Source organism: Grampus griseus (assembly GCF_964374135.1).
Source record: "Grampus griseus genome assembly, chromosome: 2".
Taxonomy (NCBI): domain Eukaryota; kingdom Metazoa; phylum Chordata; class Mammalia; order Artiodactyla; family Delphinidae; genus Grampus; species Grampus griseus.
In genome coordinates, this window is record NC_139018.1 from 98,231,832 (window position 1) to 98,246,391 (window position 14,560).

At 35.7% G+C, this 14,560-nt stretch overlaps 1 protein-coding gene and 1 pseudogene across 2 annotated transcripts in view; one reads left to right on the forward strand and one right to left on the reverse strand.

The window, feature by feature from the left end:
* Window positions 1–14,560, forward strand: part of UNC13C (unc-13 homolog C) — a gene marked incomplete at both ends in the record, with an annotated part of 576,078 nt that overhangs the window by 434,422 nt on the left and 127,096 nt on the right. The gene's annotated exons all lie outside the window — the stretch shown is intronic.
* LOC309818502 (protein phosphatase 1 regulatory subunit 14B-like) lies at window positions 670–3,933 on the reverse strand (annotated as a pseudogene). The gene is made up of 2 exons: window positions 3,906–3,933; window positions 670–1,243 (listed from the first exon to the last, which is right to left on the reverse strand). The product of its transcript is annotated as a protein phosphatase 1 regulatory subunit 14B-like (transcript).

Genomic DNA, 14,560 nt, shown 5'->3' on the forward strand with positions numbered 1-14,560 from the left:
ATTGATTCTTCTAAAGGACCAAAATGTATTGTATATGAGTTAAATATTTTTTAAACTTTATAGTGGATATAGTTAGTACAAGGAAAAAGACAGGTCTTAAGTTTAAAAGCCTTTTACTTGACTTCATTTGAACAGCTTAGTTTCTCAACAGCAACCCCACACATATAGGCAGTACTGCTTCAGATAAATTTGTTGGATTTTTTGGTAGAAAATGAGAGTTAAATTAATGTAACACTAAGAGAAATGCAACTTTATTCACTATTTTCCTGACTGATGAAAAGGTATTAAGAACTCACAAATGGAGTGCTTTTTAAAGGATAAACAATTTCAGAGGTCTTCACACATTGATTTTTCTCTATATCTTAAAACTTCTATAATAACATGCTTCACTAAAATTTTCATTTATTGTCTAGCTCCAAGGATAATGGAAGCTGATTTGCTATATATATACAGTAGAATTTTTTTTTAACTGCATCAAAGGCATATCCTAGCTCTGCTAAAGGGCCTGCACCACAGTCAATATAAAAGCACAAAAAGTCCCATCAGTTTAATAATAATAAAACCCAAAAAATGGAAAACTGAGGGTGCAGGGAAGAGGCCCCTGGGCCAGGGGCATGGGGAGCCCTGCTCATGACACCAGGCCTGGCCACAGGGCTCCCCTGGTATTGCTGTTGCTACGAGGTTGGGGGTCAGCAATTGTCCTGTGGGAGCCATGGTTCACCTGGGTTGAGGACCCTTACTTCTTCTGGGGTGTGCTCAGCTTCTGCATGCCCCAGATCTTGCTCAGCTGGCCAGAGCTGAAGGCCTCAGTGGGTTTGTAACAGTCAACCAGCAGCTCCTTGACCCTGGCAGCTCGGGTGTCATTCATCACTCTCCATGTCCAGGAGTTCATCCACATCAATTTCCAGCTCCAGGATCTCCTCTTCCTGGCAGTTGTAGAGGTGAGTGATCTGCTCCAGGATCCACTCCTCCAGGTTGAGGCGCTTCCGTAGCTCCTTGCGGTTGTACTTGACTGTGACCTTCCCTTGGCGCCTCACTGGTCCCTCATCGTCTGTGCCACCTGGGCCCTCGCCTGCAGCCCCAGGATGGCTCTGAAAGTAGATGCGGGGTCCTGGGCCACCACTCCCTGGTCCAGGGGCCGGAGCCACCAACGCCGCACCCCCCACAGGGCCAAGTATGTGCGTCAGGCTCCTCCTTGTGCTGCTGCCTCCAGGATGCCTGCCGGCTGGCTCCAGGCCCCTGGCTAGGGTTAGCTCGTGAGCTCAGCTCCACAGGGCTCCTCATGGCTCTGCAGCAAGGGCAGCGGCGGCGGGCGTGCCTGGGGGCAGATGCAGCATGTGGCGTCCCCAGAGCTGGCCTGGCCACACCCCGCCCCCTCCTCGCCAATCCCTAGAATTTTTTCTGTATATTAAATTGATATTACTTATCTGGTAGCAGCATTCAGTGTCATGCAATATGTATTGATGCTATTGTTATCTGCTTTTGGAATAAGTCTGTGAGGTACTTCAGCTTGAAAGAAGCAATAAATGAACCAAAAAACAAATGATAACTAATGAGACAGTGAAGAGAACAGGGTAAATTCCCAGATTTCAAATGAACTGTACTATTTTGTGACTCCACTCATCCTCAGATTATCCTATATATATATATATTCAGTCACCAAGAATACATCATAAGATAATTATTTATATGTAGTGGTCTCCATAGTTATTTATCCAATCCTTTTAGCCCTTGAATGATTAATTCCAATTCATTTATTCAAAGTTTTTTGAGCTCCTAGTTTTTACAAACACTGATGTAAAAACTAGGGTTAACATGATAATAAAAAAAAAGGGGGAGTCTCCATATTATAGCTTGATTAGAGTAAGAGTTAATAAGAAAATACAAGGAATCATTAGTATGACTCCCGAGCTGAGTGAGAGGTCAGCATGGACTAATACTAGCAAGTGATAATTTCTTATATGTGTAATTGGAGTTTCCAAAGAAGTAAAGAGAGTCAGAGACAGTTGTTGAAATGGAAGATAAGTAAAGAAAATCTAATATGTGGAAATAGAGTCCCTGGAGAAGGAAAAACAAAAGAAAGCAATAGAATTTATGTTTAAAACTGTAATAAAAGAAAATTTTGTAGAAATAAAAGACTTCCAGGTACAAACTGACAAGGCTGACTTAATACTAGAAAATCAACTTGGAATTGTCAACTTTGAAACAGATGCTGGTAAATTTATTGGATCTTAAAGATAACGGAGATATCTTCAGGGTCTCTAGTCATAAAGTGATTAGGATCTTTTTTTAAAAAGCCCCAGAAAACTACCAAGCCCCTTCCACACTGTGAAGATAAAAGAAGTCACATTCTGCAAGACCAAAAGGGCCTCCACCAGAACATGACCATCCTGGAGGCTTGACCTTGGACTTCCTAGATCTAGAACTGTGAGAAGTACATGTTTGTTGCTTATAAGCCACCTAGTCTATGGCATTTGGTTATAGCATCCCAAACAGACTAAGACAAAAGGCTAGTTTATTATTGGGAAATCCACTAATATATAACATATTAATAGGCATAAGAAGAAAAAGCAGATGATAGTCTCCATGGATGCTGAAAAGTTATTTGACAAAATTCAATACATATAAATATTCAAGAACATAGAAATCAATGGATATTTCCCTTACCATATTTCATAAAAATAATTATATATTTTTATACATCTAGATATGTATGTGTATATATATTAAATATATATGAAATAGAGACATAATGCAAATTTGGCAAAATATTGACCATTGTTGAGTCTGAGTAAAGAATATATGGGAGTTCATTGTACTAGTCTTGCAACCTTTCTGTAATTTTTACATTATATCAAAATAAAATATTGTACAATTCACTATTTCTGAATAATAGAGATGAAAAATTGGCTAAACAATGTCATTTTCTGTGTCTAATCCTTTTTAACCAAGTTACTGTAATAGCCTTTTAATATGGTAGTTCTTGTTACAACTACAATTAATTGTTACAATTACTGCCATTTATAAAGTATATTTCAGTGATGGCACATTTATACAGTGTTATCTCACTGAGTTTTCACAAAACAACCTGAAAGGGGGATAGAGTTACAGTCCCATTTTACACAAGAGGAAACTGAGCCTTCTAGGAGTAAAATGGTTTGCCCAAGTTGACAGGGCAGTAAGTGATGGATTCAAGACAAAAATTCATGTCTCTGTCTCCCTTGCTGTCTCAAATCTTTCCTCCAGTGCATCCATCTAACCCCAAAGACATGAGTTTTTCTATACTTTTGCTTAAATGTGGGGATTATATCCTAGGCTTCTTTTGTATTCCCATAGCACAATATGTGGCTTGCACATCACAAACAATAATACTTGTTGAATTAAGTTAAATTACAATGTAGTATGAATAAATAAAAAGGGAAAGAGAAAAGAATAAGTCTGTGCTTAAATAGTTCCCTACATATATTGATTCTCTTTGTCTTAATTTTCACATAAAAATTTGTTAGCTGACACAATGAAAAATTTAGGTAAATGAATATGAGCAATTGATTATATAAAGGTAGTATTGCAAATGTAAACAAAATATTTGACTAGTATTTTTAACTTTCAGGTGGGAATTTTATTGATGGTAAGTTCAATAAAGAAGGGGGAAAATACCAAGATGCTGTGTTTTTCATACTCTGTCTATTCTGAAAAGTGTTGGCCTAGATATAGTGCAGTTGACATCATGTAATTTATATGTTCATAAATCCTCCAGTACATGCAGTACCTTCAATCAATGACCAATGCCTAAAGGATGAGGTATATTTTTACTGAGTACACATTTTATTGAACTATAACATGCATAGAGAAATTGTGCAAATAATAGGTGTCCAGCTGGATAGATTTATACACAGTGCACTTACCTGTTAACAGAACCTCAGAAGTCCCCATCATGTTCCTTTCCAGTCACTACCTAATGCCTCTGATAAAATTACTCACTATTTTGACTTCTAACATGATATAATACTTTTGCCTGTTGTGGAGCTTCATTTACATCAAACCATAGAATACGTTCTATTTTGTGCTGGGATTCTTTCATTGAACATTATTTTTTTGAGATATTACCCACATAGTCTGTTCATTCTCATTACAGTATTATGTTCCAGTGTACAAATATACCACTATTTATTTATTCATTTTACTATTGAGGTATATTTGGGTAGTTTCCAATTTTAGACTATTAAAGTGGTGCTATGAATGTTCTTATTCACGTTTCAGCGGATATATATGTACACATATCTGTCATGGATATATCCAAGGAGTGGACTTACTAAGTCATAGAGATGCATATGTTCAGTTTAGTAGATATTACAAACTAGTTTTCCAAAGTGATTATACCAGTTACCTGGCCCATCAACAGTGTATACAAGTTCCAATTGCTCCACATCTCCACCAACTTGCTATTGCCTGTCTTTTTCATTCTAGCCATTTTGATAGATGTGTAATGATAATTAAAATTGTAGTTTAATTTCTGCTTTCCCGATGACTAAGAAAGTGAAATACTTCTTCATAAGGTTTTTGGCCATTTAGTTATTTCTTTTGTGAGCTACCTTTTCAATCTTTTGTCCATTTTTTTAATTGAGCTCTCTGACATTTTCTTAAAAATTTTAAGCTCTTTATATATTGTAGATATTAGCCTTTTATGGGATATTTGTATTGCAAATATTTTCTCAGTCTATGACTTGCTTTTTTATTCTCTTAATAATGTCTTTATATAGTTGATTTACAATATTATATTAGTTTCAGGTATACAGCTTAGTGATTCAGTATTTTCACAGATTATACTTCATTAAAAGTTATTACAAGATAATGGCTATAATTCCCTGTGCTGTACAGTATATCCTTGTTGCTTATCTATTTTATAGTAGTTTGTATCTCTTAATTGCATACCTCTAATATGCCTCTCCCCCCTTCCCTCTTCCTTTGGGTAACCACTAGTTTGTTTTCTAAATTTGTGAGTCTTTTTCTGTTTTGCATATACATTCACTTGTATTATTTTTTTAGATTCCACGTGTATGTGACTTATTTTACTAAGCATAGTATTTTCTAGGTTCATCTATGTTGCTGCAAATAGCAGAATTCCATTCTTTTTATAGCTGAGAAATATTATATTGTATATATATACCACATCTTCTTTATCTGTTTGTCTGTTGATGGGCACTTGGGTTGCTTCTATGTCTTGGCTGTTGTAAAAATGCTTCTAAGAACGTGGGGTGCATGTATCTTTCTGAATTAGAGTTTTCATCTTCTCTGAATATATGCCCAGGAGTGGGATTGCTGGATCATATGGTAGTTCTAGTTTTAGTTTTTTGAGGAAGCTTCATACTGTTCCATAGTGGCTGCACTAATTTACATTCCCACCAACAATGTACAAGGGTTCCCTTTTCTCAACATCCTCACCGACATTTTTTATTTGTAGACTTTTTTTTTTGCGGTACGTGGGCCTCTCACTGTTGTGGCCTCTCCCATCGTGGAGCACAGGCTCCGGACGCACAGGCTCAGCGGCCAAGGCTCACGGACCTAGCCGCTCCGTGGCATGTGGGATCTTCCCGGACAGGGGCACGAACCCATGTCCCCTGCATCAGCAGGCGGACTCTCAACCACTGTGCCACCAGTGGAGCCCTGTAGACTTTTTGATGATAGCCATTCTGACAGATGAGACGTGGTACCTTGTTTTTATTTGCATTTCTATAATAATTAGCATAGTTGAGCAGCTTTTCATGTGCCTGTTGGCTATCTGTATGTCTCCTTTGAAAAATGTCTATTCAGGTCCTCTACCCATTTTTTGATTGTGTTGTTTGGTGTTTTTTGTTGTTGTTGTTTTGTTTTGATGTTGAGTTGTATGAGCTTTTTATATATTTTGTATATCAACCCCTTGTTAGTCATATCATTAGCAAATATTTTCTCCCATTCAGTAGATTTTTTTCATTTTTGTCAGTGGTTCCCCTTGCTGTGCAAAAGCTTTAAGTTTACTTAGGTTCCATTTATGTATCTTTGCTTTTATCTTTTGCCTTAGAAGACAGAGCCAATAAAATATTGCTACAATTTATGTCAAAGTGTGTTCTGCCTATGTTCTCTTCTAGGAGCTTTATGGTTTCTCGTCTTCATGTTATAGAAATATTCTACTTATTTTCTTTATTTTTGTTTGTTTGCCTTTTGCTTGTTTTTATTTTTTAAATGCATTTTGAGTTTATTTTTCTTTATGATGCGAGGAAATGTTCTAATCTCACTGTTTTACATGTAGTTGTCCAGTTTTCCCAGCACCACTTGTTAAAGAGACTGTCCTTTCTCCATAGTATATTCTTGCCTCCTTTGTTGTAGATTAATTGACCATAGGTGTGTGGGCTTATTTCTGGGCTTTGTATCCTGTTCCACTGATCTGTGTATCTGTTTTTGTGCCAGTACCAGGCTGTTTAGATTACTGTAGTTTTGTGGTATCTTCTGAAGTCTCAAAGTGTGATACCTCCAGCTTTGTTCTTTTTTTCTCAAGATTGCTTTGGCTATTCTGAGTCTTTTGTGGTTTCATATGAATTTAGGATTATTTGTTCTAGTTCTGTGAAAAATGTCATGGTATTTTGATAGGGATTGTATTAAACCTGTAGATTGCTTTGGGTAGTATGGCCTTTTTAACATGTCATTTAATGATTTCTTTTGAAAAATAGAGGTTCTAAGTTTAAACAGTGCAATTTATCAATAACCTCCTTTATTAGTAGTACTGTTTTTGTCCTCTTTAATTAATCTTTGCCTACCCAAGATTATGAAAATAATCTCTTACATTTTCTTCTAAAAGCTTTATTGTTTACCTTTCTATTTTAGATCTACAATCCACCTGAAACTCACTTTTTGTGTATCAACCCCCTTGATGAAGTCGTATGATGCAACAGAAAGATCTTTTATTCTCTAAGCTCAGACCAATCTGGAGAATATAACAGAAATATGTAGAAGTGTATGCCCAAGAATACACACAGAATAGTTTTTAAAAACCATATTAAATGATGACATTAATTTTATTGGCATGGAAGACTGTTGAGTGAAAGGAGTGGGTTATAGAACATAAAGCATTTATACAAATTGTATGCACACATATATTTTAGATACATAAATTCATACAGTGTTATCCTGAAGGGTAATCAGGCACAGTTTAACAACATATCTGTGAATCATGGGATTTATGGTAATTGATATTTTTCTCTGAACTTTTCTGTATTGTTTGAATATTTTTCAGTGAATATGTATCTTCATTTCCAGAATAAACATGAAAAATCATTCTTATTTAAATACAAGTACATAGGGGAGAAGAGTTATCCAGAGGTACCCATAATAACCTTTTGGATCTTTTCATTCAGTCATTTTTCTTGGCATAGATGGTGGCTGTTTTATCCTTTAATAAAAATTGTAATTCCTATTTAATTAGGCTTCTGAATCTGGTACAAGTCTGGCCTGAGGGGGAGAGAGGCTAGAACAAAAGAACTCCTTGTGTCCAGTAAATAGATTTATTTCTGTAACGAAAAATGATTCATGATAAGATGTATCACTTTTATGGTTTATCTACATGCTTCATGAAAGAAGGAACCAATCCCTCCACATCTTTGCATGTTGATTAGTAGAGCCAGTTCAGCTGTATGTACTTTGCCTTCATGCCAAAAACAAATGAGTATATAAAATTCTTCGGTCCACTGCAAATTTTCCTCTCACGACTCTGTAGATGTTGTTTTGTTATCCCATAGCCTCTAGGGAATGAGAGGATCACAGGTCAGCATGCTTTAAATAATTTTATATACTTGCTTTTCTGTTTATAAGCCTAAAAGATTTTTTTCCTTTATTTTGTCTTTCAAACATTTTGGCAGATGTTTTATTATTTATTTTTATTTATTATTTATTATTCATTAGTACCTAGACGTGAGTATCTCTTCACTAGTAGAGAATTTCTTAACTTCATACTTGCTTTCCTCTCTCTCCCACTAAAAGATTGTTCTCTTTAATTATGCATCTTATTATTGATTCTGTTCCATTTGTTTAACTTTTTTTTTCTCCTTATGTTGGATCTCTCCTCTCTAGTTATAGAAGTCTCTCTGACTACTGTATCAATCATTTATTCTCTAATTTTCTTCTCTAAGAATTATCCCTGCATCCTAGAGGATTTTATTAAGCTAGGCTTTAAGTACTGATTTATTTTCCTAAATTGTCTGTTTTGCTCTTTACTTTTTCTAGTTGTATTTTTTAAATAAGCTACTAGTTTTTGAAAATACAGGTACATGGTTAAAACAGTACAAAAAATATTCTGTGAAAAGTTTCTTTTTGTTACCTGACAAGTTAACCACTGTTTCCAGTTTCTTTTGTATTTCCAGAAATATTCTAAGCATACACATGTATGTATGCACGTATCTTTTTTCTTTTCTACATAAGTGGTAATATATTATCCATACTCTTCTTCACCTTGCTATTTTACTTAACAATATAACTTGAAGTTTGTACTATGTAAATACATTTAGATCTACCTCATTCTCTATTACAATTATATTGTTTTCAATAGAATGGTTGTATAAAACATACTTAATTCTTCTTATATCAATAAATATTTAGACTATTTTTAATACTTTGCTAATATAAATAACTGTACATATATTTTTTGTTTACATGTGCAAGTATATTTAGACAGGAAATTTTAGAAGTGGAATTGCCAAAAGATATGCACATTTAAAATTTTGAAATATATTGCTAACTTTTCCCTAAAAAGCAGAACACTGTATTTTCTACTTTAGCAATTTGATAGATAACTACCATCTCATTAAATTTTCATTTCTTTAAGTATGAACGAAGTTATGCATTTTTCACATGTTTAAGGCCATTGTCTTTTTTTAAAGTGAGAATTCCCAAGGAAATTATTAATGAAGTTTAAAAAATAACCATTACCACCAATAATAAAATTAAAAGTAATCAAGCATTTAGGATATTTTAATCACTTGTGGCTAAAATATAAATTGTGAAGCATTTTTTAACTGTTCATGACTTATCTGTTAGTTCCATTTCCTTTATAAGTAATAAACAGATGATTGCAACTCATAAAGCAAAGAGAAAATGACTTAGTTGAAATCTACCAAAAAGATAAATCCCTATTTTTTTTATAAATTGTAAATAATTGATAGAAATCAATTTTATCCTAAAACAGAATCTCAACTACAGGTTACATTTAAATAAGTAATGAGAAAGTGTACAGGAAACTAAAAGAAATGAAACCCATAAAGATTTAACTCTTTTAAGAAGAAGCTACAAGCAATGATTTTGCAATATATGTTATAACCTGAGAAATACATAAAACTGATTATGAGCATTTTTTATGAGCTGTGTATATGGAATAAAACTTTATATTTTATTGATAATTCTTAATAAAAAGTTTATTGATATACACAGGGCTTTTTATTTTAAGGCAGAAAATTAGGTCTTTTAAGACACACCAGTGGCTTTTCCCCATGGGAAGCTATACACCAGCAAACTTTTACACCATGTCCAATGTTAAACATGTCCTCAATCAGTTTGATTGATGACCTGGTCTATTCTCAGCAAAACTGAGGAGAAAATGAAGGAATAGAGATGGCAAAAGAACTGGATACAACCTTTACATTCTTTTATCCATCCATCTATCCATTTATCTTATCCTTGTCTGAGCAGACAAGGTGGTGTGAGGAATCAAACATTTATCTTATCTGTTGTGTTATCTGTTCTTAGAAAGCTTATCTAGGCAGAGAAGAGGTAAGAGGCAAGGTTATATGATGGAAAGACACAGAACCAGGATTAGACTTTATGCTGCACCACATCTACCACAGTCATCACTGTTACCACCCAAGTCCAAACAGCCAAGTCTGTCCATTGTTCATTCTACTGCAGTGGCTCCTCTATACACTGCTGCTTCCACTTTTAGATCCCTGTAATCTGTTCCCCAGACAGCAACCAAAGTGATGTTTTACCAATGTAAAATGAGACCAAAAACCTCCAACGTTATTCCATAACTCTTAGGAGGAGAGGTCCTTATCATAGAATTCAAGATCCTATGTGACCTGACCCTAGCTTCTCTCTGAAATCAGCTCTCACCACTCTCAATCACTCACTCTGCTTCAGCCACACTGGCTTCCTTGCATCTCCTTGAACTTGTCAAGGACACTCTTTGGCTCGAGGGCTACTTCACTTGCTATGTTTTCTACCTGAAATGCACTTCCAGAAGATGGCTGCATGGTTTGCTCTCTGACTTCATTCAGTTCTGCTTTCATGTCGCCTCATTAGAGATCTTCCCTTAGCGCCCAATTGAAGAAAATGTACGCTCAGCTCATCTGCGCCCTTACCCTGCATTTTATTTTTCCAGAACACTTACACTACTTCGCATTATATTGAGGGGTTTTTATTGTCTGCCTCTCCTCACTATATTATAAATTCCAAAATTCCAGGAATGCTCTGGTTTCTTCTTTGCTGTACTTTCAGTATGCAGCATAGTACCTGGTTCACAGTAGATAATCAGTAGATATGTTACACAAGTGAATGAAATCCACATTTTGGTCCTAAGTACTAACTTTCACGGAAATACTCTGTACTGCCTCTATTGCTAGGACTGCTAGGCCTATGGATAAAAGTACAATGTAAATGAAGCTTGTTTTTGTTTATTTTTTATACCCTTGCTCCATGGCTTGTCAATTAATGCCAATAGCTTCTTTGGGTGCCCGTATTTTTTTTTTTTTTAACATCTTTATTGGAGTATAACTGCTTTACAATGGTGTGTTAGTTTCTGCTTTATAACAAAGTGAATCAGTTATACATATACATATGTTCCCATATCTCTTCCCTCTTGCGTCTCCCTCCCTCCGACCCTCCCTATCCCACCCCTCCAGGTGGTCACAAAGCACCGAGCCGATATCACTGTGCCATGTGGCTGCTTCCCACTAGCTATCTACCTTACGTTTGTTAGTGTATATATGTCCATGCCTCTCTCTTGCCCTGTCACAGCTCACCCTTCCCCCTCCCCATATCCTCAAGTCTGTTCTCCAGTAGGTCTGTGTCTTTATTCCTGTCTTACCCCTAGGTTCTTCATGACATTTTTTTTTCTTAAATTCCATATATATGTGTTAGCATACGATATTTGTCTTTCTCTTTCTGACTTACTTCACTCTGTATGACAGACTCTAGGTCTATCCACCTCATTACAAATAGCTCAATTTTGTTTCTTTATATGTTTGAGTAATGTTCCATTGTATGTATGTGCCACATCTTCTGTATCCATTCATCCGATGATGGGCACTTAGGTTGTTTCCATCTCCGGGCTATTGTAAATAGAGCTGCAATGAACATTTTGGTACATGACTCTTTGAATTTTGGTTTTCTCAGGGTATGCCCAGTAGTGGGATTGCTGGGTCATATGGTAGTTCTATTTGTAGTTTTTTAAGGAACCTCCATTGTGTTCTCCATAGTGGATGAACCAATTCACATTCCCACCAGCAGTACAAGAGTGTTCCCTTTTCTCCACACCCTCTCCAGCATTTATTGTTTCTAGTTTTTGATGATGGCCATTCTGACTGGTGTGAGATGATATCTCATTGTAGTTTTGATTTGCATTTCTCTAATGTTTAATGATGTTGAGCATTTTTCATGTGTTGGTAGTCTGTATATCTTTTTTGGAGAAATGTCTATTTAGGTCTTCTGCCCATTTTTGGATTGAGTTGTTTGTTTTTTTTGATATTGAGCTGCATGAGCTGCTTGTAAATTTTGGAAATTAATCCTTTGTCAGTTGCTTCATTTGCAAATATTTTCTTCCATTCTGAGGGTTGTCTTTTCATCTTGTTTGTGGTTTCCTTTGCTGTGGAAAAGCTTTTAAGTTTCATTAGGTCCCATTTGTTTATTTTTGTTTGTATTTCAATTTCTCTAGGAGGTGGGTCAAAAAGGATCTTGCTGTGGTTTATGTCATAGAGTGTTCTGCCTATGTTTTCCTCTAAGAGTTTGATAGTTTCTAGCCTTACATTTAGGTCTTTAATCCATTTTGAGCTTATTTTTGTGTATGGTGTTAGGGAGTGATCTAATCTCATACTTTTACATATACCTGTCCAGTTTTCCCAGCACCACTTATTGAAGAGGCTGTCCTTTCTCCACTGTACATTCCTCCCACCTTTATCAAAGATAAGGTGACCATATGTGCGTGGGTTTATCTCTGGGCTTTCTATCCTGTTCCATTGATCTATCTTTCTGGGTTTGTGCCAGTACCATACAGTATTGATTACTGTAGCTTTGTAGTATAGTCTGAGGTCAGGGAGCCTGATTCCTCCAGCTCCATTTTTCGTTCTCAAGATTGCTTTGACTATTTGGGGTCTTTTGTGTTTCCATACAAATTGTGAAATTTTTAGTTCTAGTTCTGTGAAAAATGCCAGTGGTAGTTTGATAGGGATTGCATTGAATCTGTAGATTGCTTTGGGTAGTAGAGTCATTTTCACAATATTGATTCTTCCAATCCAAGAACATGGTATATCTCTCCATCTATTTGTATCATCTTTAATTTCTTTCATCAGTGTCTTATAATTTTCTGCATACAGGTCTTTTGTCTCCTTAGTTAGGTTTATTCCTAGATATTTTATTCTTTTTGTTGCAGTGATAAATGGGAGTGTTTTCTTGATTTCACTTTCAGATTTTTCATCATTAGTATTTAGGAATGCCAGAGATTTCTGTGCATTAATTTTGTATCCTGCTACTTCACCAAATTCATTGATTAGCTCTAGTAGTTTTCTGGTAGCATCTTTAGGATTCTCTATGTATATTATCATGTCATCCGCAAACAGTGACAGCTTTACTTCTTCTTTTCTGATTTGGATTCCTTTTATTTCCTTTCTTCTCTCATTGCTGTGGTAAAACGTCCAAAACTATGTTGAATAAGAGTGGTGAGAGTGGGCAACCTTGTCTTGTTCCTGATCTTAGTGGTAATGCTTTCAGTTTTTCACCACTGAGGATGATGTTGGCTGTGGGCTTGTCATATATGGCCTTTATTATGTTTAGGAAAGTTCCCTCTATGCCTACTTGCTGCAGGGTTTTTATCATAAAGGGGTGTTGAATTTTGTCAAAAGCTTTCTCTGCATCTATTGAGATGATCATATGGTTTTTCTCCTTCAATTTGTTAATATGGTGTATCACGTTGATTGATTTGCATATATTGAAGAATCCTTACATTCCTGGAATAAACCCCACTTGATCATGGTGTATGATCCTCTTAATGTGCTGTTGATTCTGTTTGCTAGTATTTTGTTGAGGATTTTTGCATCTGTGTTCATCAGTGATATTGGCCTGTAGTTTACTTTCTTTGTGACATCTTTGTCTGGTTTTGGTATCAAGGTGATGGTGGCCTCGTAGAAGGAGTTTGGGAGTGTTCCTCTCTCTGCTATATTTTGGAAGAGTTTGAGAAGGATAGGTGTTAGCTTTCTAAATGTTTGATAGAATTCGCCTGTGAAGCCATCTGGTCTTGGGCTTTTGTTTGTTGGAAGATTTTTAATCACAGTTTCAATTTCAGTGCTTGTGATTGGTCTGTTCATATTTTCTATTTCTTCCTGATTCAGTCTTGGCAGGTTGTGCATTTCTAAGAATTTTTCCATTTCTTCCAGATTGTCCATTTTATTGGCATAGAGTTGCTTGTCGTAATCTCTCATGATCTTTTGTATTTCTGCAGTGTCAGTTGTTACTTCTCCTTTTTCATTTCTAATTCTATTGATTTGAGTCTTCTCCCTTTTTCTCTTGATGAGTCTGGCTAATGGTTTATCTATTTTGTTTCTCTTCTCAAAGAACCAGCTTTTAGTTTTATTGATCTTTGCTATTGCTTCCTTCATTTCTTTTTCATTTATTTCTGATCTGATTTTTATGATTTTTTTCCTTCTGCTAACTTTGGGGTTTTTTTGTTCTTTCTGTAATCGCTTGAGGTGCAAGGTTAGGTTGTTTATTCGAGATGTTTCCTGCTTCTTAAGGTGGGCTTGTATTGCGATAAACTTCCCTCTTAGAACTGCTTTTGCTGCATCCCATAGGTTTTGGGTCGTTGTGTCTCCATTGTCATTTGTTTCCAGGTATTTTTTGATTTCCTCTTTGATTTCTTCAGTGATCACTTGGTTTTTAAGTAGTGTATTGTATAGCCTCCATGTGTTTGTATTTTTTACAGATCTTTTCCTGTAATTGATATCTAGTCTCATGGCGTTGTGGTCGGAAAAGATACTTGATACAATTTCAATTTTCTTAAATTTACCAAGGCTTGATTTGTGACCCAAGATATGATCTATCGTGGAGAATGTTCCATGAGCACTTGAGAATAATGTGTATTCTGTTGTGTTTGGATGGAGTGTCCTATAAATATCAATTAAGTCCATCTTGTTTAATGTATCCTTTAAAGCTTGTGTTTCCTTATTTATTTTCATTTTGGATGATCTGTCCATTGGTGAAAGTGGGGTGTTAAAGTCCCCTCCTATGAATGTGTTACTGTCGATTTCTCCTTTTATGGCTGTTAGTATTTGCC